At 40.5% G+C, this 23,471-nt stretch overlaps 1 protein-coding gene across 1 annotated transcript in view; it reads right to left on the reverse strand.

Annotated features, from left to right (window-relative positions):
* The window catches only part of fat4 (FAT atypical cadherin 4), an 80,347-nt gene that overhangs the window by 46,912 nt on the left and 9,964 nt on the right, over positions 1-23,471 (reverse strand). The window lies entirely within an intron of this gene.

A 23,471-nucleotide genomic window follows, 5' to 3' on the forward strand; every position in this document is an offset into this window, starting at 1 on the left:
CTTCATGGACACTTTGGATTCAGATCCAGATTGATTACATTCAGAAAAAAATGGGAGAGGTGGATTTAGGCCCTGATCTGGACCCAAAAGTCTTTATTACAGGCCCTCTATCTCAACAGGTTTCAAAACTCACCCATTGTTTGAAAATGTACATGATAAAGCGATCCCAGTCATAAAGCCCCTAGGAAAAACATCAGCAGTTTCACCAATCAACACAAAACCATGTCTATGATAACTGGACGCAGAAAAACGTCTCAAGGACAAACAGCCGAAACAAAACAGGTCTTTGACAATTTTGGGTTGAAGCTGCAACGATTTTTAATATTTGACGATCACAAAATAGTTAGAACTGAGGCTTGCCATTCATGATGTTCCACAACTTTTTTTTTTTTTTTTTTAATCTGAGCTCTCCTGCAAAAAAAGCTACATAGGCCCTTTTCAATTACCTTTGTGGGTGAGATGGAAAGTATAATTAATCCAAGATGGAGTGGCTCTAATGGAAGTTGGAGACGATTTTGAGCTCCTCGAGCACAATTCAAAAGTATCACCAAAATGTGGCACATTCTGTATCTTAGTATTACAAGGTTGGAGAGACGTAAAAATAAGCATGCTCTTCATCCTGTGAGATGAAAGGTAAAAAGTACGAAAATAATTAGCCAATTTGCGCTTGAGAATGCTCTGGAGATGTGAGAGAAAGCTTCTTCTTCTGTTTTCTTCTGAATTTGTTGCCTGAAGTCCGGTATTTTTTAGAGGGTGATATTGCTGCTCTTCTTAGGCAACTACTTCCAGTTACAGCCCACAAAACAGGGAGTAAAAATGTCTCAAAATGTTTTGTCTTCTCTTAGAAACTCAGAAGACTGACTATTAAGCAAAATATTTTCTTTTGTTTGGATTTTTAAGATACAAAACTACAATCTGACACCCATTGTTTCACAATCTTTATTGGGGCATGTTACATTTTACAGGAGCAAAATCTGTACGGCATACCATAGAAATGAACCACAAAAAGTATATTTTCCAAAAAAAAATGCTAACTAATAATGGAAATTGTTCTGCCTGTAACCCCTGTGAAAAATGACCTTGGGCAGTATGAAAGGAGTGGGGGGAAAAAAACTGAAATAAAGTCAGTGAACAAAAAGACTAGGAAATGTTAAATTTCAATGTGATGGAAAAAAGGCACCTTCTGTCAAATGTCTTTCCATTGAATTTCTGCCTGTTTTTGTTCTCAAATCAATCAGAAGTTGCGCACCAATCAGTCATTGCGCATTCATACCCCCCCCCCCCCTTCAATCTCATGCATCCTTTTGTACGCACTTCCGTCAACGCTACAAGGACGCCTTACAAGGCTTTGCATGTTCAATGTGGGGCATTATCATGAAGATGGACCTTTTTGGAAGGACCATCCATCTTAATTAACAGGCCATTTGTATGCCCTTCCAGGGCGCATGGGAAGGAGCATCGCGGCTAAAGACACAATCTTAGGCCTCCGAGACTTCATTACCAGATTTAAAAAAAAAAAAAAAAACTCAATGGGCTCCCCATGTCGCCTACACATTTCATTATCTCCCTCTGTTCATTCCCAGTTTGCGTTTTAAGGGTCCGTCCGAAATGGAGCAAGCGCTAACTTGCTTTTACATTCCTTTGGGGTTCCACATAATTCGGGGCAGCCTCTTGGAGATTTACAGCAGAGCCGTGACAGTGGCTACTGAAATGAGTCGATTAGGATTCCTGACTCAGACATCATCTGTCAGGCTTGGGATCATGTCCTCCAAATAGAGAAGAAAAAGTTAAATAAAAGTCAACTCCATTGGAAAATGTTTGTTGTTGGGTCAAATTTTGAATGATTTAATCCCCAACAGTTTGTGGATAAAACAAAAAATTGAAAAAAAATAATTGGTCAATTTCTTTAGCACAATTAAGGATTGTTAACATAAGATTTTTTTAATGGGATTAGAAACTGTTTTTAAACACTTTATTAAAATTCACGGCTGTTGCTTTTTAAAGACCTTAAGAAAGAATGAAGGTATCAATAAATCTTAGAATTGAAATAATCAAGCAGTACTAATGATTTAATTTAAGCAGCAGTGTTCTAATTTTGCAGAGCACAATTTTCCCCAAATTCACATTTGATGAGCATTGTTTATTTTTGAAATCTTTGGTGATAAATATTGGTATGATGAGTTAATTTGCATTTATATAATTTACACGCAAAAAAAATGCACGTGCAGTATCATTTTTGAACATTGACATTGATAATCTAACCTTCAATCCGGCAGCGAAAACAAATGGCGAACATCTCCTCAATAAATAAAACTGAGGCAACCCCGTGAAAAGCACTTAGGCTCCCAGCCTCACCACAAACTACTGAAATAAAGCACCTGCAGACAGCTTTGGTGTGCTAGTGGCAATAGAATTTAAAACATGTAGGCAAAACGGGGAGAAAGTTCATCAAACGTTTTTATTTCACAAAGGGTTCACGTTAAAAAGCAGCCAAAAAGAATGAGTGCTGGTGCTCCTGAGAAGGTCACGGGAGGACTGATTACTTCCTCAATGCGATGAATTTCCTGTTCAAACAGGAAGCAGGAGCAGGAACGCTCCACAATGAGGCCGTGGTCTTACACTTGAAAGATAACCGACCAGTCACGTTTATGCTTTTAGCACACAATGTGACAGTTTTTAAGTACTTTGCAATATCGCTGTCAGTGCCAATACTAAACATCTGTACACATACGGATAAACATCTGTACACATACTAATAAATAAGATCCGATACTGTGATGCTGACACGTACAGTAAAATTTTGCTCTACCCAAGCATTCAGTTTGGTGGTAAATGAGTGACAGGAAAGCCTTCCTAAGACATTTAATTAACCATTTATTAAAGCACAGATAGTGACAAATATTGGGAAGTGTGGAAAATAAGTTTCAATACTTTTTATACTCATACTAATTTTATAACTAATTCTAATTGTTTGTCTTTATATGTGAAGTTCCCTTGTTTCGTGTGTACGCCAATGGAATTTTTGTTTTGTAAGGGGTGCAGGGAATTGACATGTTTTGCTAATAGTCTATTTTTCTATTCAAAGCGAAATGTCTCGGATTTGGTCTTTTCATTGTTTTTCCTCTAAACAGTCATTTTGTAGAACTCCCATTGGTTTTCCATCAAAAGTTAGCAACACCACCATCCCTACAGTGCTAGCCTTTGCCCCCTCCCCATTCATTTCACTCTCCTGATCCATAAAATATTTGTCAGAGCCCCAGGAGAGGTCATCGAACAAACGCACTTGTGTTAAACTGGCCTTTCCACCCTTGGGTGTCCCACAATGCAAAACTTTTGACCTCATGAGCTGACCCTCCAAACACTGGCAGGAGGAAAGCTTTAAGGTGTTATGGATGAGCGTGGGGACCGACGCAAACAAAGAACGAAAAAAGAAAAGCAAGGAGGCACGGAAGCCTCCATGGGGCCTTTGACAATTAATTGGCCTCCTCAATGGGTGACAGATTGTTTCTCGGCCATTCGACCGTGTTGGAGCGCTACTTTTGCAGTCTCGCAACTTGTATGGAAAGAAAATTTCACCCACAAATGCTTTAGGACCTTTGAAAAATAGTTTATGATGTGACTGGTTTGCTTTTAGTCAAATTATAGCTATTTAAATGGCAATGGCAGACAAACAAAATATTTTTTTAATGGTTGAAGGCAATACCTCATTTTAAAATTTGTCAATAAATAGTATGTATACGCTAATTTGCAGTACAGTGTAAATTCTACATGAGCTGAACTGAAAATGAAAGAGTCCTTGTGAAAGCTCTTTGTGATGCTGAACGGACTTAGCAATAAGAGGAAATCAGAAGTCGTATTGGAAGATGGCTCATTGATGTTAAAATGGTCAAAGTTTAATAGCAAAGCTGAAAATGAAAGAGTCTGCATTAAAGTGCTTCACAATCTGACAGTTATATGTTAAAAGATTCAAGGTGATTTGAGTTTGAAATTCCTCACCCTTGTTCCAAGTCCGCTAACTGTGTTGCAACAGGTGGCAAAAGGTCAAATGGTTGAAGATGAATTCGGTTTGCAATTTGACATTGAAAAAAGTCAACTCTAATAGCAAGAGTCTTTATTAAAATTGTGTGGACAGTCTTAGTCACAATCTTTCTTTTCATACTTAACATCTGATGGCTGAATTAATTTGATTTGAAATCATTCCTGGTCAAAATGACAAAACAATATGTTGAAATTGATATCTACTTAACAGGACTATTTTCATTTCTACGACAAGTACAAAAGTGTTTAGGAAAGTTAGGAAAGTGTTTCTTCAACAAGTTATAGTAATTTGTTTTGTTTTTTTGTACAATATATTTTTCCTGAGTTGTTCTCAAAAAGTTTGATTGAAAGGAATCCACTCAAATGGCTCCCAAGATCTCAGTTCCCACAGACAGAACATCAAAGTTGTACAATGTATTTAAAAAAAAAAATTGAACACTCATGCAATTCAAAGCAATTGCTCTGCGTGATATTTAATTGAATCTCGAGCTGTTAATCCAGAGAAGAAAAAAACCCCAACTAATCCAGATTAAGGTCAGACAGACGCAGAATGGGGTGGTCAAACGCACCACCTCAGGCCTTGTGAAGACTGTTTTCCCCCTAATTTTCGTTATAATCACGTGCCTGTTTGTTTGTGTGGGAAACGGCGGCTCTGATCCATGGGGGGAATTTTAACAAGAAAGGTAATGATTAGGAAGCTGCCAAAAACACCATCCTATTCACAATCTGTACATAGGTTTCCGTGGTGACAATCCTGCCTGAGAAAAAGATTTGATCATTTACGTTCATGACATCAATGCAGCAGCGGGACTTTTTTTTTTTTTTTTTTTGGTGTCTCACTCTACTTGAATGCGAATGAAGTGTACAAAACGCTGTTTAAGACCCCAAAAAGAAATACAAGCTATTTTATGCAATACCACAAAAGCATATAGGATGTTATGTATTTGTTGGGTATGGCACTAAATTATTGTATCCCCCTCTCACTTAGAGCATTTACACAAGAATAACTTGGGGTTTATTGTAGTTCAGCTCATAAATCACGCACATTTGCAAGGGTTCCAACGCGAGGCGCTTTTTGATGCGGATTAGTCTCGCAAACAAACGGCATCAAAAGCTGTGGCAAATTCCTCTCACTATTAGCGCATACCACAGAAGACCGCCAAGTATAAAGCTCAAGTATATGAGGAGGGGACTGCAAAGTACAAGCGTGCAATCTTGAGGCCTGTTTGTGCATGTCAACTTAAGTAGCAATTTAGCAAAAGTCTCGTTTCTCAGACTGTAGTCATTTTGTTATCCTAAAATGGAATAGTTGCAGTAATGTGAGGAACACACATTTTTACTAATACAGCTGTGTTTGGAAAAAGAGTCCATTCATCACAAAATGAGGTTGATGTGTTTCTTTCTTACGTATAATCTATGAGCATCCAATGCCCCAATGAAAGAACCACCGTGGCTGTAAAGGCCTCCCGCAATTAATGCATCAACAGCTGGGGAGACCATTCGGACGCTCTTGAGAATTGTTGCTACAGCTGACAAATATTGGAAGTTAATGAAGGGATGCCGTCAGTGAGAAGGTCGGAACATATGGAGTGGTGAAATGTAGATTTTTACACCAGCGAAAATAGCAGCAAAAAAGCGTTAATGTGATGGGAAAAATTCAAAGTGGCTCAGCAATCAATTCTAAGGACAATAGAATCTAAAAAGAGGCGTCAAAAGAGCTGAGTTTTGTCTGGATGGCTAGAAACTCGCCTCCCATGCACAAACAGTAACCTCCACTGTTGAACCAATCTTGAACCAGAGGTTCCAGTTTACATAAAGCATATAACTGATTCTATTTTAACGATATTTGCCCAATACGTGCAGTGTTGTTAATCGTAAGAGCGACACAATTAAACCTCCACTGACACTAACTAAAACTGTAACGTGTCCAAATTTAGAAGTGAGTGACTGCATCCATCAGCTTTTATGAGCGTGTATTGATGGGATTTATGGGCTAGCTGACATTTCACAACACTGGCAGCTCTATTCTCTTCGAGAGGTGTCCAGTGTCCCAATGCTTTATGCTCTACTTAGCTAAGAATGCTAACCAAGAAGCTAATGCACACAGATTCCACACAAAAAGCCTAAAGCTGCCTACAACTGCCTATGTTGTCTACTGTTAAGTCATTCAAAACAGGATGGCGGGGAGCAATCGACTTAAACAACTGAAACCGCGAGCTAGCCTTGTTAGCTTAGCCAGAGTAGCAACTTGAAAAAAAAACAAAAAAAAAACGCAATATGTCAAGAAATCTTTGGGAAAAAAATAAAATTTGTCGTAGAACCGCCAGGAAAATTGATGTGATGAACTGAACTGCTTTTCTTAAGAAAAAGACATCTGGCTTGTTATTTTTTTCTTTCAAGGGACTGTTTTTACTTGACAAATTAAGCCTCTCGCTCATCAGCGTAGCATGATGTCAGGAGCCAGCGGGGGCCAACAAAGATTTTAAATTTCGCCATTTCCAAACAAGATTCGCTCAAAGGACGTGGAGCGGCTTATAAGCACTTGGAAGAGAAAGAGAAAACACATGACGTGTGTAAGTGAGGAGCCTCTGAGATGGCACCGTATGAAAGCGCTCCGCAGTAAGAATAAACAGTGAGACAGGCCAACGACAAAGGCCAGCTGAGACTGAAACACTGAGCAGAGATTTATTAAACGCGGAAGTGAAATACATTTGTACAATTAAAACCTTCAGACAAAATTTACCGCTAGACTCTTGCAAAACGTTGGCATTTGTGTGGATTTGCATTAGATGGACTGCCCACTTAAAACAGGCCAATTTCAGCAAGTTTTCTAGTTCTGTTGTTTCCTCTTGGAAAATTCCTTTATTGTGAGATTAATCTTGTGTCTTGATTTACGACAAAATGAGGTGCAAATTACTTTGACTATAATGTTAAAAGCATGAATTCTCGTGTTTAAGTGTTTTAAAAGACACCCAAGACTTGGACTACTTTATTTCAGCTGCACCTTTTTGGAAAAAGAGATGACGCACCGAACATTAAAATGAAGCTTTATCATTTGAAATATTTTCTTTGTGTTGTTGCCACATAGACAAATGTTCTCTGCCTGGCCATATAGAAACTATTTGCTGGACATGAAACTTCAATTGGAACTAGGCGGTACAAAATGCGCTCAAACGCCAAGTCTGCACGGACACGCATTGTTGTTTTCTCTTTGTTTCTTGTGCCTGTAACAGATTGAGTTTACCCACAAAATTGTTTGACTCAAGCGGTTCCAAAAACAACAAGTGTGCAATTGGGTTCTAATGGCCTTCAAACTTTTCTTCTGCTTATGCTCATTCACTACTTCCGCAGCTCAAATGGATGAAACAAACAGAAAGATAAAAAACACATTGCCATTATAAAAAACAGATCTTATTTCTACTGCATCGCTCTTCATACTATGGACAGTTCGGTTACCTACGGTCATATTTCGCGCCCAAACTCAAACCGGGGGAAATCGACAAAAATGTTAAAACAATCAACAAGAATAGTCGGAGGACAAAGTGGCAAGGGCAGGCAGAGGGGGGAGCGAGTAGACTGTGCGGCGTGAGTTTTATTGTCTAACTAGTTAATAGTGACTAACAGGCCTCGGCCATGTGAAGCGGCCATTCATTCGGCCAGACGCTGTGATTAATCCATGCTGGGCTTCGGGAGCGCGGGCAGTGTGCGCCTGTATGGAAAACAGGAGAGGGAGAAAAAAAAAAAGAAAAGAGAAGGCTCTTTCTTGTCTCTATCTCACAAGCCTGGCAGACCTAATTGCTTAATTTCATAAAGGGGCGCTAGCTTTGGCCTTTCCTCCACCCCCCGCAACTCTAAGCAAGCCGCTTTACTAGTGTTTCCCTACCTGCAGATTCCCACGTCTTTGTTCCAGATAATGGGTTCGGTTCTTGGAACTGGTCATTTTACAGGGCTTTGCCTGCATTGGGTCAGTCTTCGCCCACCCTTTTTTTTCATTTTGAGGAAGCTGAGGCGATATTAAAAGGTTTACTGCTACAGCGTGAAGGATTGGTCCAATGTATCGATACCACATATCGATATCACTTTGTAAAGATAGTGTGTTGTGAAGCCCAGATCTGAAGTCAGTGTCAGACATTTTTCCCACTGGTCCCTTACACATTTTGGGTTTTAATTTCTGTTCCTATATTGCATAACAGACATATTGTGATATGATTGTACCATATCTCAGAGTTTGTTTTGGATGGAAACACTAGAACAGACATACAGGAACAAACGACAGTAAAATAGCACAGGAGTAATTTTGGCGAGGGTTTAGCGGACGCTGCCGACGCCATCGCACCAAGTCGATACTATCACAGGGTTGTACAGAGTCCACTTTCCTGCAGAAGAGCAGAAAACGCGATCCCACTCTGAGTGGAAAATACAAGAAAAGCTCTGATCTTAAGACGATAGAGAAGTTTCCATGTTGACTATGGAACATTTTGCGTGGCGACTCCTTTGGTCCTCACTAACTGATGGAGACTTTTTTTTTTTCCTCTATGTTTGGCTGCACCAATTGAAAAGCAGCCATGCAACGTAGATGATGACAAAGTGATTTCATTTGACTTTGCAGTGGAACCTCAAAAGTGATGCTGGTTGATTTCTTATTTGTAATACATAGCCCCTAGCTATATTGCAAATTTGACCGTCATTTTTCAAGCAGCTTTTGTTCATCTGTCTGGTAGTAAAAGGGGCACAATTGGCATGGAAATGTTAATAGGCCGTGTATGACAACATACTGTGCACATCCACTTTCCACTTGAAGAAAAGCAGATTTTCTTTTTCATACTCAATTTGTTGGAGAGTGTCATCCTGCGCCCTCTCCAAAAGGAAGAAGTGCTCCGCCCAAGGGGAGCTCCATATGGAAAAATCTCTCATGGAAACTTTGGAAGGACACATTCTGGATAGAGCATTTTATTGTGAATGTTATTCCAAGCGAGCGTCCATTTTATATTGAAGAAATATGAATTATGGTCCACTGGCATAGAAAGCATAAAGCCGATGAAACATTTTCTGGTTGAGGCTTCATCTGTACCAATAGAGAGAATTTGTTCTCAAAGCTCACATAGAGGAATTACATGAATGAAAGCTAATAAAATATAAACACAAACAGCGCCCAGCCACTCATGTTTATGGGGACCTAGGGCAGCCATAAAGGGACTCAAAGAGCACACAAAAAAGATTTTGTAAACAGAACACACCACACAAAAGAGTATTGAATAATCCAACAAGTTATTTTTTTACCTGACAATCTAAAATCAATCTAAAAATTCTTGCTGAACGAAAGAATCGAACTGAAATGATGTCCGATTATCGGTATGCATGTTGAGGGTAATGCATAGACGAAGGTCTGTTATGATCAGGTAGGTTGTTTGGTTTAGTAATAGAGACAGAGTTCAGGTTTGAATTAGGGTGACTCTTAGACACCAACGATTCTTCGATAGTCTTCCTCCGAGTTTTGGCTTAGTAATAGAGACAGAGTTCAGGTTTGAATTAGGGTGACTCTTTAGACACCAACGATCTTCGATAGTCTTCGTCCGAGTTAAATATCATCCAGAGACTGTCAATAACAAGGCCATTGCTAAATTTAATCACAAGTGGTGAAAAATGCTCACATTTGGCCGGATTGTCAGTATAGGTATTCACTTTAGTCCTTCCAATCTCAACTCATGTACTTTTCATAACCGATTAAAAGCAAAGTATAAACACACTACCATGTGGAACCTTTACCACAAAAGCCAAGTCAGCGTTATCTGCAAAGCGGCCGCGACTGAGAGATTGACGGCGGGTGTGGGGAAGGAGGCGACGCAAGGCTTTGAGATGAGCCAGGTCTAGGTGAGGCCCCCTGGCCTAAAGGCCAATCTGTCTCCATAAAAATGACGTACTTGCCCCGAAATGAAAGCTGGAGTGTCAGCATGCTTGGATCCTATGAGAATCTTCTCACAAGGAGGGGCGGGACTGTATGTACGAGCATTAAATCAACAAGTATGGGTCCAATGCGGCCTTTAAGAGAATGTTCTCAAATTGCAGCACTTCTCTAACATTATATACATTCATTAACATCACTAAAAGCAAAGTTTTCATGGCATTTCGGGGTAGACGTGGTAGTTATGTTTAATCAGCATTAGGATTATCAGGGGGTCCTTGGAAACATCTTTACACTGTCAGGGGTCTCAAAATGTTTGCGAAAACCTGTTTTAAGAGACTACACACTTGTTAAAAAAAATAAAAAAAAGCAAGCGCACATTTTCTAAAGTTCACCCGAGGGAGGATAAACTTGCTGGCTGATGGAGTGTCCGGGTTTGACCCCCAGCGTGCAACGCCAGACGTAAGGCGCTCCCACCGCCATCCATCAGCATCACTGCGCCGCTCTACGCTTCTATAAAAGTGTTAGCGCGTCTTCCACCCGCGTCTTTAAATCAGCGGCGCGCAGAGAGACAAGACGTCGTAAGTAACGTAAAACTAATAAGCCAGCCGCTAAATCTGAGAGGCTTTCATAAATATAGAGAAGCAGTAAAAATGGAGCCTGCCGCACCGTAGGGGGACGACGTCGTGCTGCTCAAGCAGTTTTGTCGACTCAAACAAAATGAAAAAAATTATTTAAAGATGAGGACATACAATGAAACATGAGACCTGGGTGGCATTTTTCAAAGAAAAAAAATGAAGGATGCTTTAATATCTGCATCATTTTCTTTCTTAACACACTAAAACCAGAACAATATGTATGATGTTAAGCTAAGGGCTCTCAAATTTACATATATATATATATATATATATATATATATATATATATATATATATATATATATATATATATATATAGCATATACGTATACTTCCTTTATACCAATTACCACTCTGCTATGAGCCTTGACTTTGGTGCCATTTTGAAACGGCACAAAAATATACAGTTGAATTTTTAACCAATAGGTGAGAATGTTTTTTTCTTTTTAATGCAAATACACTGGTGCTTGAAAAACACTTGTCTCTCAAACTATCTTACGTTTTGCACAATAGGGGCAGTATATTACAGAGACACAAAGCGTACGTGAAAAAGACTCAGTAAGTTGCTGTAATATTAGTAATATACGGCCTGAGTATTGTTATGTTTGTCTATATTTATTGCTTCACCGTTTGTGTTCAAGAGTCCTTTGTTTAAAGTAATATAATACAATGACTACATGAAGCTCCCCAACTCACTTCAACAAAGTTCCTGGGCACAAAGCAAAACCTTTATTGCTTTGGCGAGCAAATATTGAAAAGCAAATGGCTCAAGTTATGTTGAGCTTTGTTTAAATTTTATTCTTCAAATGAGGCCTGTGTCTTTAAAAACGGACCCCATATCGTACTTTGGAAGGGAAAACAAACATTCGGATACTTTTTTATCTCCATTTTTTTCGTGATTACTGCTCTCATTTACATATCTCACTTATTTTCTCTCCCCATTCTGGCAGTTTATCAGTCCCTGTTCCCTACTCTGCAGAGGTCCTAAGGATTAAAGGACTTTTTTAGGATCGGGGCGACTGGCGGGATTGAAGAGTAGTGAGGAGGGTAGGAGGGGGTATGGCGAAAGAATAAAAAGAAGTTTGGGAGAGGCCTTAGAGATGCAAAGGAAGTAGCCGTCTTTTTTTTTAGGAAGTTCCCAGCTCGGCCACTTCATTAATTCACGCTTTTTAACAAGTTGCGGTGGACCTTCTTCAGTTGGGTCCGCCCGCATCCCCCAGCCTTCACGCTGCAAACAACAGCGCCATCAGTAACTGACAACCCCCCGGGCGGAGGGGCTGCGGCCTCCGGGGTCGGCGCTGCAAACAGAGCCACGGGAAGCAGAACCTCACCATTCACGGGATCGGCCTTTATTTGTCGGCCTTGGTTGCTGCCCACCATACACATTCCCCATCATTGCCGCCTGTTTTCTATTGGGGATGAACAGAAAAGGAAGGGAAGGAGGGGCGCTCATCACATGCATCAGTATGCACATTGACTTTTTTTTTTTTTGAAGTTGGCAAAATGTGTTGTGTGCTGCTGGAAGAAGTTGGGAACATCATTGGAATTAGTTTACGGACCCCTGATATATTTTGATTTAGAAATCTATAACATAAAGTATTGAATGATTGTAAACTTCAAATGGATTAGGTATATTAAAGAAAAAATATTTTTAATGACCATTTTATTTTTTTATTTATTTAGATTGCTTACAATATTATTATTATTATTATTATTATTATTATTATTATTATTATTATTATTATTATTTCAATTATGATTTATTCATTAACATTTAAACTTTGCTTCCACTGATATAAAAACTTTGATAGATTTTTCTTCAATTCCAAATGAATTAATTTGAGTCATTTTATTTTATTTGTGTAATGCCTTTCAGGTGCTTTATTCATTCAATTATTTGTATTATTTCTCAATATTTTAACTGAACGTAATTTGGTTATAACTTGCACCATTGTTTCAGTACAGTGATAATTTATATTTATTTCATTGTGAATTTAAGATCCATAAAGAAAAAAAACATTTTAATATGGTGGTTGTTTAAATTTGATATGTTCTGTCCTGCACCTACAAAATGTAGAATATTGTAATTGATAAATTCTTCTTTAATATGTGAGCCCTAAGTAGAAAATAGACGTGTGTCATCATTCATTTTCTTTGTGCCAATATTGGTACAACTTTCTATTATAAACCAACACAAAAACCAGAAAGGGAAAATACGATTTAGTTACTCACTGATATTGAATCTTTCAATATTTGATGTGACGCAAGTTTCAAACTCTAGATCTCTGTCCAATGTTTTAGGCTGAAGTAAATAAAGTCGCTTTAAACACAGAGATTTTCCTGTTAAAGGTCCTACAAGAAACACAGATTCACCACAGAAACATGCAGTATCCAACTATGGTCCTGCAGACAATGTTGTACAAATATGCATTTTGTTCGATAAGCCATACTTGCAAAGGAGCCTTTAGTGGGAGCCTAATAAGGACGTAAGTTGACAGATGAGCGAGAGCTCTGAGACGCGTGCAAGTACGATGATTTGCTATGATTGCGCAAGCAAAGCTGCGTTAACCTCACGCTGAATTAGTCCAAATTAAAATGGCATTAATGCCCCATCCTAGCAGAGGCTACACGGAATCCCACACCAAATTCCTGAGGCCTCACACATCACTCAGCGTGTCCGGAGGTGTTGAAATGTATATTGCTGTATCTGAAAACTTCAACCACCAGCTGCAAACCTCAAACTCCAGCTGCAAGTTTATTATCTTGCACAAATGGAAAATAAACAGTCTTATATTGACAAGTGACATTATCTCTACTTGCTGATCTGCTTCAGTGCAGGGGATCTCAAAGTTTTGAGCCCAGGGACTCCTTATATTGGATTTTTCTTCTCACAGAACTAATGCCAATTAAAATTAAATTCCATATGTAGACCTAATGCAATGCTGCCTTTTTTGTGAGAAATGCTACTAAAGAAAATCAAGAAAAACAAATTTTAATCTTAACAAAAACATCTAGTTTGTTGAGATAAGAATATTTAAGTGTATTGTCTGGGGGTTTTTTTCAAGAGAAAGTAATTTTCCAAATCCCTCCACACAATCCTAGAGCCAATTAAACATAACTTTGACATACTACACTTTATGAAAACAAACAGTTCTTGTGCATCTGAGGAAGACTGGAGACACAGTCAAAACTGACTGCAGGTAACATCTAAAAAAAATTGCACTTGTCTGAACAAAAGAACTGCCTTATATAGAAACGACTTTTGTTTTAAAATAATGACTCCATACATGGCATGTTGCGCTTGAGCTATTAAATATCGTATTTTTTTACTGTGGTAACTGTGACTTTGAGTGTGTATGGCTTTAAAGGATGGGATTGGTCAGTTAGTAACCACAACTTTAGTGAATGCAGCTTTAACAAGTATCTTTTAACAGCCTATTAGGAGCAACAGTGTCTTGTTGTTGATTGAAGGGAGGATCATTTGAGTGTTAATTACCAATATAGATATTTCAAGAGGTCAATTGGGGAGACCACCGGGATAGCCTCAACCCTCAGAATGATCACAGTTGCCTATCAGGCTCTGGAGAAATCCTCAAAAGGCCTGGACTCAATGTCACACAAGGCTTTACAGAAGATCCCAACTAAGTCCCACAAAGGACAAAGCTTTCACACTCACACACACTGATATAGAATCCATATGAAGTAGGGCTATAATGGCAGATGTATTCAGATTTATTAGAAGGGGATGGTATGGAGGCATAGAGTTCCCACATGGAACTTATTATTTGAGGTACCAAAGATATGTGTCTAACCCGCAGACAAACACAGTACAGCTCAGCCTTTGACTAGCGGACATCCTGACTAGTGAAACTTTTGAAACGGCATTATGCCAAATGTGACGATTGATGATGGTGGGCTGTGACTCAACACAAAACACTGCCTTATTAAACCAAACCATAATTTGAAAGTCATGTACCCGTGTTTTTTGGGGTACTGTTATGCCCCATACTTTTTTCAATTATTTCTGTTATCATGCTCCAAAACAAATGTCAGAAACTGTCCGAACTCAGAACAAAATATTCTTAATGTACCGTCTCGTTGATCACAAGACCCCAAAAGGAAGACCTCATCGAATCTGAGATAAGGCTTGAAACCTGTGGAAAGTTTGAACTCCACCGTCGCGGTGTCTTGTGTCTACCGTTATTGCTGAAAGACACACACAGTGTACACCGACATATCGATCCACAATGCGACCTTTCCCTTACCTATTGCATGCAACTGCCTCTATTATTGTTTTACAACGACCTAATGACTTTAAAATGGGCTGATGGGTAGAATGGGTGGGCTCGACTTTTTCGCTCTTAGCCAAACAAGAGGAAAAGCCTGGGAATTACCTGGCTGGGCCTAAGAAATCTTGGCAAGCCTCGAGCCAGGCCAAAAGGGCTCCAGTGGAAACACTCCCTTCAGCAAACAATGGGGGAAAGTGCCCAGGGGTAAGAATTTGCTCATTAATTCGACTTAGGTGAATTTTGCACGCTTTTATTTCAGGAAGTGCTGAGTGACAGAGCATCCAAACAAAGACAGCATTGAGACAGCTCATGTGTGCCGACAAGCCGTTTAGGTTCGATAAGGTCATAAGGCATCGCCACCTCTGCTTCCTTGTTACGACATCTCAAGACTCACAAAGTCTCTTTAACAGACTACTTCCAACGCACTTATTATCAAGAGTCTACTGAAAGGCTAAATGTCAATGATTGTGTCTATACACATAACATAGATCAGGAGCCTCAAAATTCTCAGTCTACTGACTACACGTTGCATTGTGCATTATAAGTGCTGCTGGTTTGGTTAACAGAGTACAAATTGGCCTAGCATTTTTGTAATGTCACTGTGCGGAACAAATTTAGGTGTTTATTTGGTGGGCAACCACTATTTAAGGAAATACAGTAAATCTACTAAACAAAATGGAGTAACACATTTTTCATCAACCGCCTACAAAAACAGTGCTTTGGCTCACAAGACAGGTCCGAAGACAAGCGTGAGGTCATGCGTGATGAATGGGACTTGATAAAAAAGTTAAGCGTCTTTACTCCAGTCAGCCCAGGTGACAATTGAGAGGAGGTTCCCTTTAATGGCGTTATCTTGACTTTCTCAGGTCGTCCGCTTTGCTTGGCAGAAGCGGCTGAGCTTGATCCTTGGCCTGGCTCTCTGGGGAACTTTCTCTTTTCAAGGATATATTCTGAAACGTTTGTGTGACCCATTTTACCACTTCTTTTTGTATTTCTACCCAACTTCCCTTGCTCTCGCTTTCTCGCTCGCTCTCTGGTGGGGTTTAACCTCGGGTCACCACCAACTTCTTAATCAGTTCAGCACATGACCATGCCTTTCAATCCCCACATACCAGGAGGGAAGCACTCCCTGATACAGTATATTACGATAAAGAGCTCACGCCCCAAAATCGAGGGTCTGCATCCCCCCTCAGTACGAAAGCGAAGGGCCTTGATACATCAATGAGAAGATTTTGGTGTGGGTTGCCGGGGAGGGGCGAATGAGCACCTCTTCTCCGGAAAATCCACACTTCAAAAGAAGGCAGCTTTAGACTGAAAGGCGGGACGAGGGGAGGGGGGGTTCTTGCAGGATGAGGATGGAGTCCCTCTGCAAAGTAAGCCAACTTACTGAGGTCACCAAGAGAAAGAATGCGAGCGGCAATTGAGCCACTAACCGAACCTCTTTGAAGACAGTCGAAATGGTCCAGTGCCTTGAAAACCAAAATTCATCTAAAAGGGATTCACAACCTTGATTTAAGAGCATTTGACTCTCATTGTGCTCTCATTATGAGACTCTCAGGCAAACGCCGAGAAGACCCTAGTGGAGGCGGCAATTTCCTGGGTTAGAGCAAAGAACTCAAAGGTTAAGGGTCAAAAAAGTGCTCTCAGAAGGTTAGACGGCAAGTCGGTGTAGGTTAAAGTGCAGCCCCTGATGTTGTAATTCTTCTTGCTGGTCGTAAAACCGACAAGCCTCCAACCCCCTCGCGTCTTAAGGATGAGTTTGCAAAAAAAAGTAAGAAAGACCAATTCGTCTGGAAGACTGTTTACTTGCCTCAGCAGGTGCTGTTGTTTTGGTTTACAGCACCAGATTATGGCAAAAGGCTAGTTTTCTTTGGTTTCGAAAGGAATCAAACACCAGGGTACGAATTGGGCCACATCTACTTGCGTGACTATCTGAGAAAAACATTTTTGGCTGGCTTTGGTAAAACCTACATTGTTCAACCCCCTCTGAAAGCCCTGCATTTTGCAACTAAATCATTTCTATTTCTACTTAATCTGTCCTCAAGACCATAGATTGATTTTATACTGAGAATCTTTGCTTCACTGACTGCCTGTTCTGCACTTTTGCTTTTCAGGGTGCTGAATCATGGTTTTGATGTATTTTTGGCAATCTTTATCAATGTATAAGTCACTATTTGTGGCATATGACCAAAAACAGCCCTTTAAAGATACTAAAAGTCTTCCCACATGCAGCCCACGTGGAATACTTATCAAGAGGCAAACCGAACGAGGATGACTGACCTACTGACCGATGACGGCTGGGATAGGCTACAGCACGCCCGCGACCCCCGTGGGGACGAAGCGGTTCAGAAAATGGATGGATGGATCCCGGCTTTGCTGGAATCTATAACGGCTGCCTTTGGGTGAGAGACTGGTCCTCAGTCAATCACAGAGCCCGTATAGACAAAGAAGCATCTGCACTGACGTTCTAGTCTTCACTGAAGCTCACACGCGGGATTTTGGAAGCCAGAGTATCGATAGAAATATCCATACAGTCGTTGGATTAGAATCCAGAATCTTGACCTTGTTGAGTGTTTATAACTGTAGCGAGCAAGAGTGTACTGTAGCTATCAACCAACTGACATCATGTCAAGTTGATGGCGGCAGGACAGTCGAAAGCCACTAGCAGTCACTAGTGAGTCTCTTTATGTTGACACACAAGTGAAGAGCCCTCATGTCCAAATGAAGAGCACAAACACAAGCGCCACACTCAGAGGTGATGGGACCCAGAGATGTGGGGGGTTGTTGTTTGAAGGGTCAGAGAATGAAACGGCAACACCTCTGCTGCCACTTGACAGAATGAAAAAGCAGCAAGAGAATTGTTGGAAGGGGGGGGGGTATTTGAAAGAGGGTGGGAACTGCACTTGAGACCCCAATGGAGGACGCAAGCCTCCCAGCAGCAGCAGTCAGTGGCCGGGGTGGGAGGTGGGGGGTTGGACACAGGGGCTACTGTTCCTTTTCACGTCTTTGTCTCCCAGGAGCGCTCTTGTTTTTCCACTGAAGGGCACAATGAAGGCGGCGTGCACACCCCCAAGCCGACCCTTTTTCCCCTCCTGTCAATACAACACCTATCAAGACCTTGAATAGCCCAATCAGCCTTCCCAGGAACATCAAATCAATGAACATGGAAAGAGGGTGACAGCTAAAACTTGAAATGTTATTTTGTCACATCTTCAAATGGATATATGTTCATTTAAATTCCAATTCCGGCAAAGATAGGGAAGCTACGTTAACTTCTTTGCTGAGCTAGCGGAGTCAACATTAACTAAGCTGTTAAATTTAAGACAAAAAAGAAAAATGGTTTCAGACCATTAAAAATGATCTGATTGGTCATGCTCTACTACAGCAAAAAGTAGAGGTACTGAGTGCAAATTGTCTAATTTGGTAATATATTTTATGGCAGAAACTTGACTTACAGTTTGACGTGGAAACCAAGTAATGTCTTGACTGACTTATTTGAAATTTAGCAGGCCCGAAGCTCAAACTTGTAGGTTGAGATTCAAGACTTAATTTGGACTATTATGTGACTTACTGCCAACTACTCTTCTGGCTTGTCTCTCACATTCTTTTTCATAGACTTGTGTGAATTAGTAAAATTCTGCCTATAAATGAAAATTAATGAAATCACTAAGGACTTTTTTTTTTTTTTTAAAGCCAAATAGTATGGCATAATAATCAGGTAACCGAGCATTACGAATTCTGTCGATTGTGCGGAATTGATTGAAATGATTTGTACTGCTTGGTTACGGTCTTTCGGTTTGCTGTCAAGAAAAGCCCAACTTGAAGTCAGCTCCAGGAACGAAGGTAATGGAGAACTCATTTCGCCATATCCTGGTCTAAAATTCCATCTCTAATGAACCGATTGTGGTCAATTCGACATAGCTTTTCCGGCCTTTACTGAACGCCACGAAGAGGCGGGAGCGTGAGGGCTGACGCTGGGAATGCTGGGACTAAACATTAAACTCCCGCCTTCTGACCCAATCAAGTGGAAGAGAAGACAGGCTTTGTCCATCTTGGCCCATCGAAAGAAAAAGTCCGGGAAAGGGAAAGGCAATGTAAAGATTTTGCCAAGCTTTTGTCACGCCTAGAGGACTGCCTCAGTCAATTGCTGTCAGATCAAGACAGCAAGAAAAGAGAAACAGCCGCTCTCGCCTTTTATATTTAAAAAGGAAAACACTGTCTCCACGCCAAGTCGACAGACACCCCCCCCTCCCCTGCCCCCATAGACGAAATCACACAGTTACTTTTAAAGCATTTGCATTTAAAAGATGGCGCGCTGGACTGAATGCGGGTCGTTTCCCCCGTGTCCATAGAAACACTCGAAAAGGTAGAAAATTCACTCGACTGAACTTTAAACGACTTTATTAAAGTGTCACTAATCAGAAGTGAAAGACACAAGGTCTTAGTGTTTGGGCAAAATGCACAGGGAAGGAAAAAAACCTACATGACTAGTTAAGAGCATTACTTTGAAAAGCCTTGTTGATGTCTAACGTTGCACAACAAGAAAGGCGCGAGACGTCGGGGAAGAAATTAATACCATAAATATTCCAAGAATCTTGGATTGGGCTGAGTTCTTGTGGAAATGTCTCGTAATACAGTCATTCTTTCAAACCTGGCTGCAGATTAAAAGAACCCAGAATAGAAAAAGTGATGATTTCCCTTTATTGATTTTTGGCGAAAATGTCAGATGTATGTACGAGATGTACTAATTGTACTACAAGAAATATGAACGGCTTTTTCTTGATAGTTGTTAAAAATATTTTGTGAAAATGTTTTTATGACAATTTTTTATCATAAATATACTACAATGAAAAATTTAATATTCATCTTTTTTGGGAGGATATATTTGTATATATATATATATACATATATTTTTTTGAAAAACATGAGCACATTGTTGCTGGTGCACTGGTGCTGAAAAGGAAGTTGATACGGTCGTATCTTTTGACAAATCAACTCCTGCGTTGTTTAACAAAAGGCGCGCCAAGTGAAGGTATGCTAGCAAACTAGCCTTTCCGAATCATTCTGGCACACAGTTCCTCGGCAGAAAATCGCCACCATTCCAACGTAATGGGATAACAACCCAAAGAATAATCCCTGTCACACAATGGCGAGGTTTGAAAAGGACCCTTTTGAGTCCGCTGCGCGAATTTTACAGCCGCCAACCCGCTGACGATGTAATCTCTGCTAAATAGAGTCTCGGCAAAAGGGGGGTCTCCTCCCTCTGCTCCAACTGTCCCCAAAGATTTCGAGAGCCCTCATTTCCACAAAGTCCACGAGGGGGGTCGGTCTTATGATCGGAACTAATAACAGTCAAGAAAGATAGGACGAGGCTGAGAAAAGGATGGCAAACAAGGTTGGGTGGTTGGATGGGTGGGGGCTATTTTGGTATCTACACCGCCTCTGATCTTTCAGGCGGGTCCTAATCATATACATCCCAAATGAAGCATCCTGGGAATTGTCCAATCCACTAATTTGGCTGCGAGAATGAATCAAAGACGCTTCTGAGAGGGGAAAGCAAAACAACAACAAACAAACAAAATCAACAATGGCCTAATGAATGATATGAATCTGATTTAGTCAAATAAGCAACTTTAATGAGGGGAAGCCAACATATGATTTGCAAGCGGAGAGCTTTTATTATCAAGGATCTCATTTCATCCTCTTCCAGAATCTTCCCTTTTTTTTTTTATAATGTTTACCTTTTAAACATAGATGCAGTTTTTTGTCAAAGCTTATTTGTAGGAATTTTATCATCCCCAATGCATAAAAATAAGGTCAGAAATGTTATGGATTCGTTTGTGCCAAAACAAATTTGTAAATAGTTAATGCCCATACATTTCTTTAGAAAGTTTTTTTTTTTTTCAAAAAGTGCCCTTTCAGAAATTAGAAGGAAAGTTAATGTTTCTAAGATAAACATAATTTTTATTTCTAATAGGCAGTGTGAAGGAGCCTAGCATTCCCTCCTGTTCTGAGAAGAGGAGCACATTGCAAGCATTTCCAACAAAGTGTCAACAATTGCGTGTAAATTCTTGGGATTGTTGCGCCGAAGCCACCAAACATTTGCAGATGTGTGCTGCGCTTGAGGAGCATCAGCCCCACTTCATATTTCAACGCTTGCCCCCTTAATCACCCGCCCCTCAAGGGGGCAACGAGCAGGGAGATCGTCGATCCCGAGTGTGCTGCGAGACCACAAGATAGCGAAAAGGCCGGACGGCACATTTTGACAGACGTGAGGGGGTGTGGGGTCGAGGGTTGGTGTGGGCTGGGGCGGGAAATCAAACTGGTTCCATATGAGCACAGCTGGCACGGTTGAAGCCCCAGGCCCATCGCACCCGCCTCCTCGTGCAAAGTCAACGGCGGGTGTCGCGTGGAAAAGTTCAAGTGGAATCTTAAGTTTCACACATGTCTGATTGGACTGATTGATCTCAATGCGGCTGGCTTGGAAGCCACTTTAGAAAAAAAAAAAAGCAGCTTCTTTGATACAGCTCGATTTCTGCTTAAATGGTTCTACAGTTTCCACTTTCCACACTGGCTGGCTCACGCAAACTTACTGCTATATCATTAACAATCGAAACTGCCTACAGCGTAACGGTGGGCTGTGACATTTGGGAAGCTTTTCACAGATTCTGAATGACTTAGATCTAAAAGACTGGCAAGAGAGAAAGCAAGATAGAGAGAAGTGAGGGTTGTGAGGGGGGGGCGACAGACAGACAGACAGACAGACAGACAGACAGACTTTCCATATTTGTCATTTCCAGACGATTATCTGTTGTAAGTGACCCAAAACTTTTGTATATATAGTGCAGTCCCCATTTTTCAATTGAAAACAGCTGGAAGAAGAAGAAAAAAGTAAAACCATGACAACAACACAGGAGAAAACAAAGCACAAGTTGCGTGTGCATGCTAAATCATAAGAGAGCAAGTAGTACTAGCGGGGTGGTGGGGGGCTTTTTTTTTGGGGGGGGGGGGGGGGGGGGCTTCTGGAAAACTCATAAAACAAGAGCAAAGGAGGGAGGAAGGGTGATACAATAACATGGACTCTCACTCCTGTGGTGCCAGTCGATCTTCTCTAGTGCTATGTGGCCTCCCAGCTACCAACTGGCTCCTACATTATCAATAATTATAAACTAAAAATGAATATATATTTTTTTGAAAAAGTTACAACTTGAATTGTTGCATGGGTATGGGAGTGACTCCGTGGAAGAGAAAAAAAATGCAATTTTAAAATACAAATATAAATATTGAAAATTCCCCAAAATATATTGTTTAAAAATGACTACAGAGATCAAATAATGATAAACAACTAATTTGTATTAATGTCATGATGGCATCAATCATCCAACGTGGGGGGTTGGCAGACAATAAAAAAAGCAAGTCAGTTATTGAAGATGCAGGGGATGATACGTTTGTGGAGAACTTCTTTTTACGACCTTAAAAAATGACTGTTTGACCTCACTCTCTCCGTGGAAAGTGCTGATGGCAAACTAAGTGGAGCGTTTTTGTGTTCTTTGTCCAATGGAAGTGCAGTTTAAACTAAAACACGATGTCCCTCAGAAGGCTCGTATAAGACGAACTGGAGGAGAAGAAACTGCGCAGGCCTGCGCTGTAATTCACGGTCTAATTGCAGTACTGGGAGCGTGTTTTCTGCATGTGTGTGTGTAATTCACGCATTAATCTGGATACCGATGTCACCTCGGTCAAGGCGAGGCATGTGGCGTCCTGCTAGGTGGTCATGTTGGATGAACGCGGTAAAGGGGAGTGGCTCTGGTCGTCCATTTTATGAGACAATGGCTGTAAAATGTGAATAAACACGCGTGTTCCACCGCAGCCAGAAAGGCACTCACGTTTGACCACAGCTTGAACTCGTGCAAAAAAACAACAATGACATGACTCCTTGTTATTAAAGGGGGGTGGATTTAGCAAAAGTCACTTTTTAATGGCCTGCCTCAGTCGTTAAATGTAAAATTAAGAAACCGTGCAATTTTTTTTTATTGCTGTCACAGTACATTCTGAACTGGCCCTTCTATTCATGCTAAAAATTTGCACCTGCGGTGGATCTAAAATGTCCACACACCCCTCAGACCTGTGTTCAAATGCAAGGTTTTTGTGGTCAGAAAGACAAAAGAAATAGAAGTAAAGCCATCGTTTCAAAGATTTTTACTGCTTCTTAATCATAACCTGCACAACTCTTATAAGAAAATGCACAACTTATAAGAAAATGTCATTTCATTCAGTGCATAGATTATTTTTTTGGGATTGATAAATGGATGCAAAACAATATTTAGTACCTCTTTATCTAAATCAAATATTTTTATTTGTTTATTTCACAGATTTTAATGAAGAAAAAATACTTTCCGTTGGCAACATTACATATATCGCGATTGGCCGCTATTGCTCCTTTGGCTAAAAATTCCGAGTGGAATTCAAGGTGACGTTTGAATTCGTTGCCTCTCTGCTTCTCAAACCGAGTCAATGCGGGCTAAACCGCGGTTAAAATAACACACATGCGTGCTCAGCACTGCATTTTTCTCCCTGTGTGACTTTTGATTGTCACGCGTCATT

This window comes from Syngnathus leptorhynchus, chromosome 2, assembly GCF_054491065.1.
Source record: "Syngnathus leptorhynchus isolate UIUO chromosome 2, UIUO_Slep, whole genome shotgun sequence".
Taxonomy (NCBI): Eukaryota; Metazoa; Chordata; class Actinopteri; order Syngnathiformes; family Syngnathidae; genus Syngnathus; species Syngnathus leptorhynchus.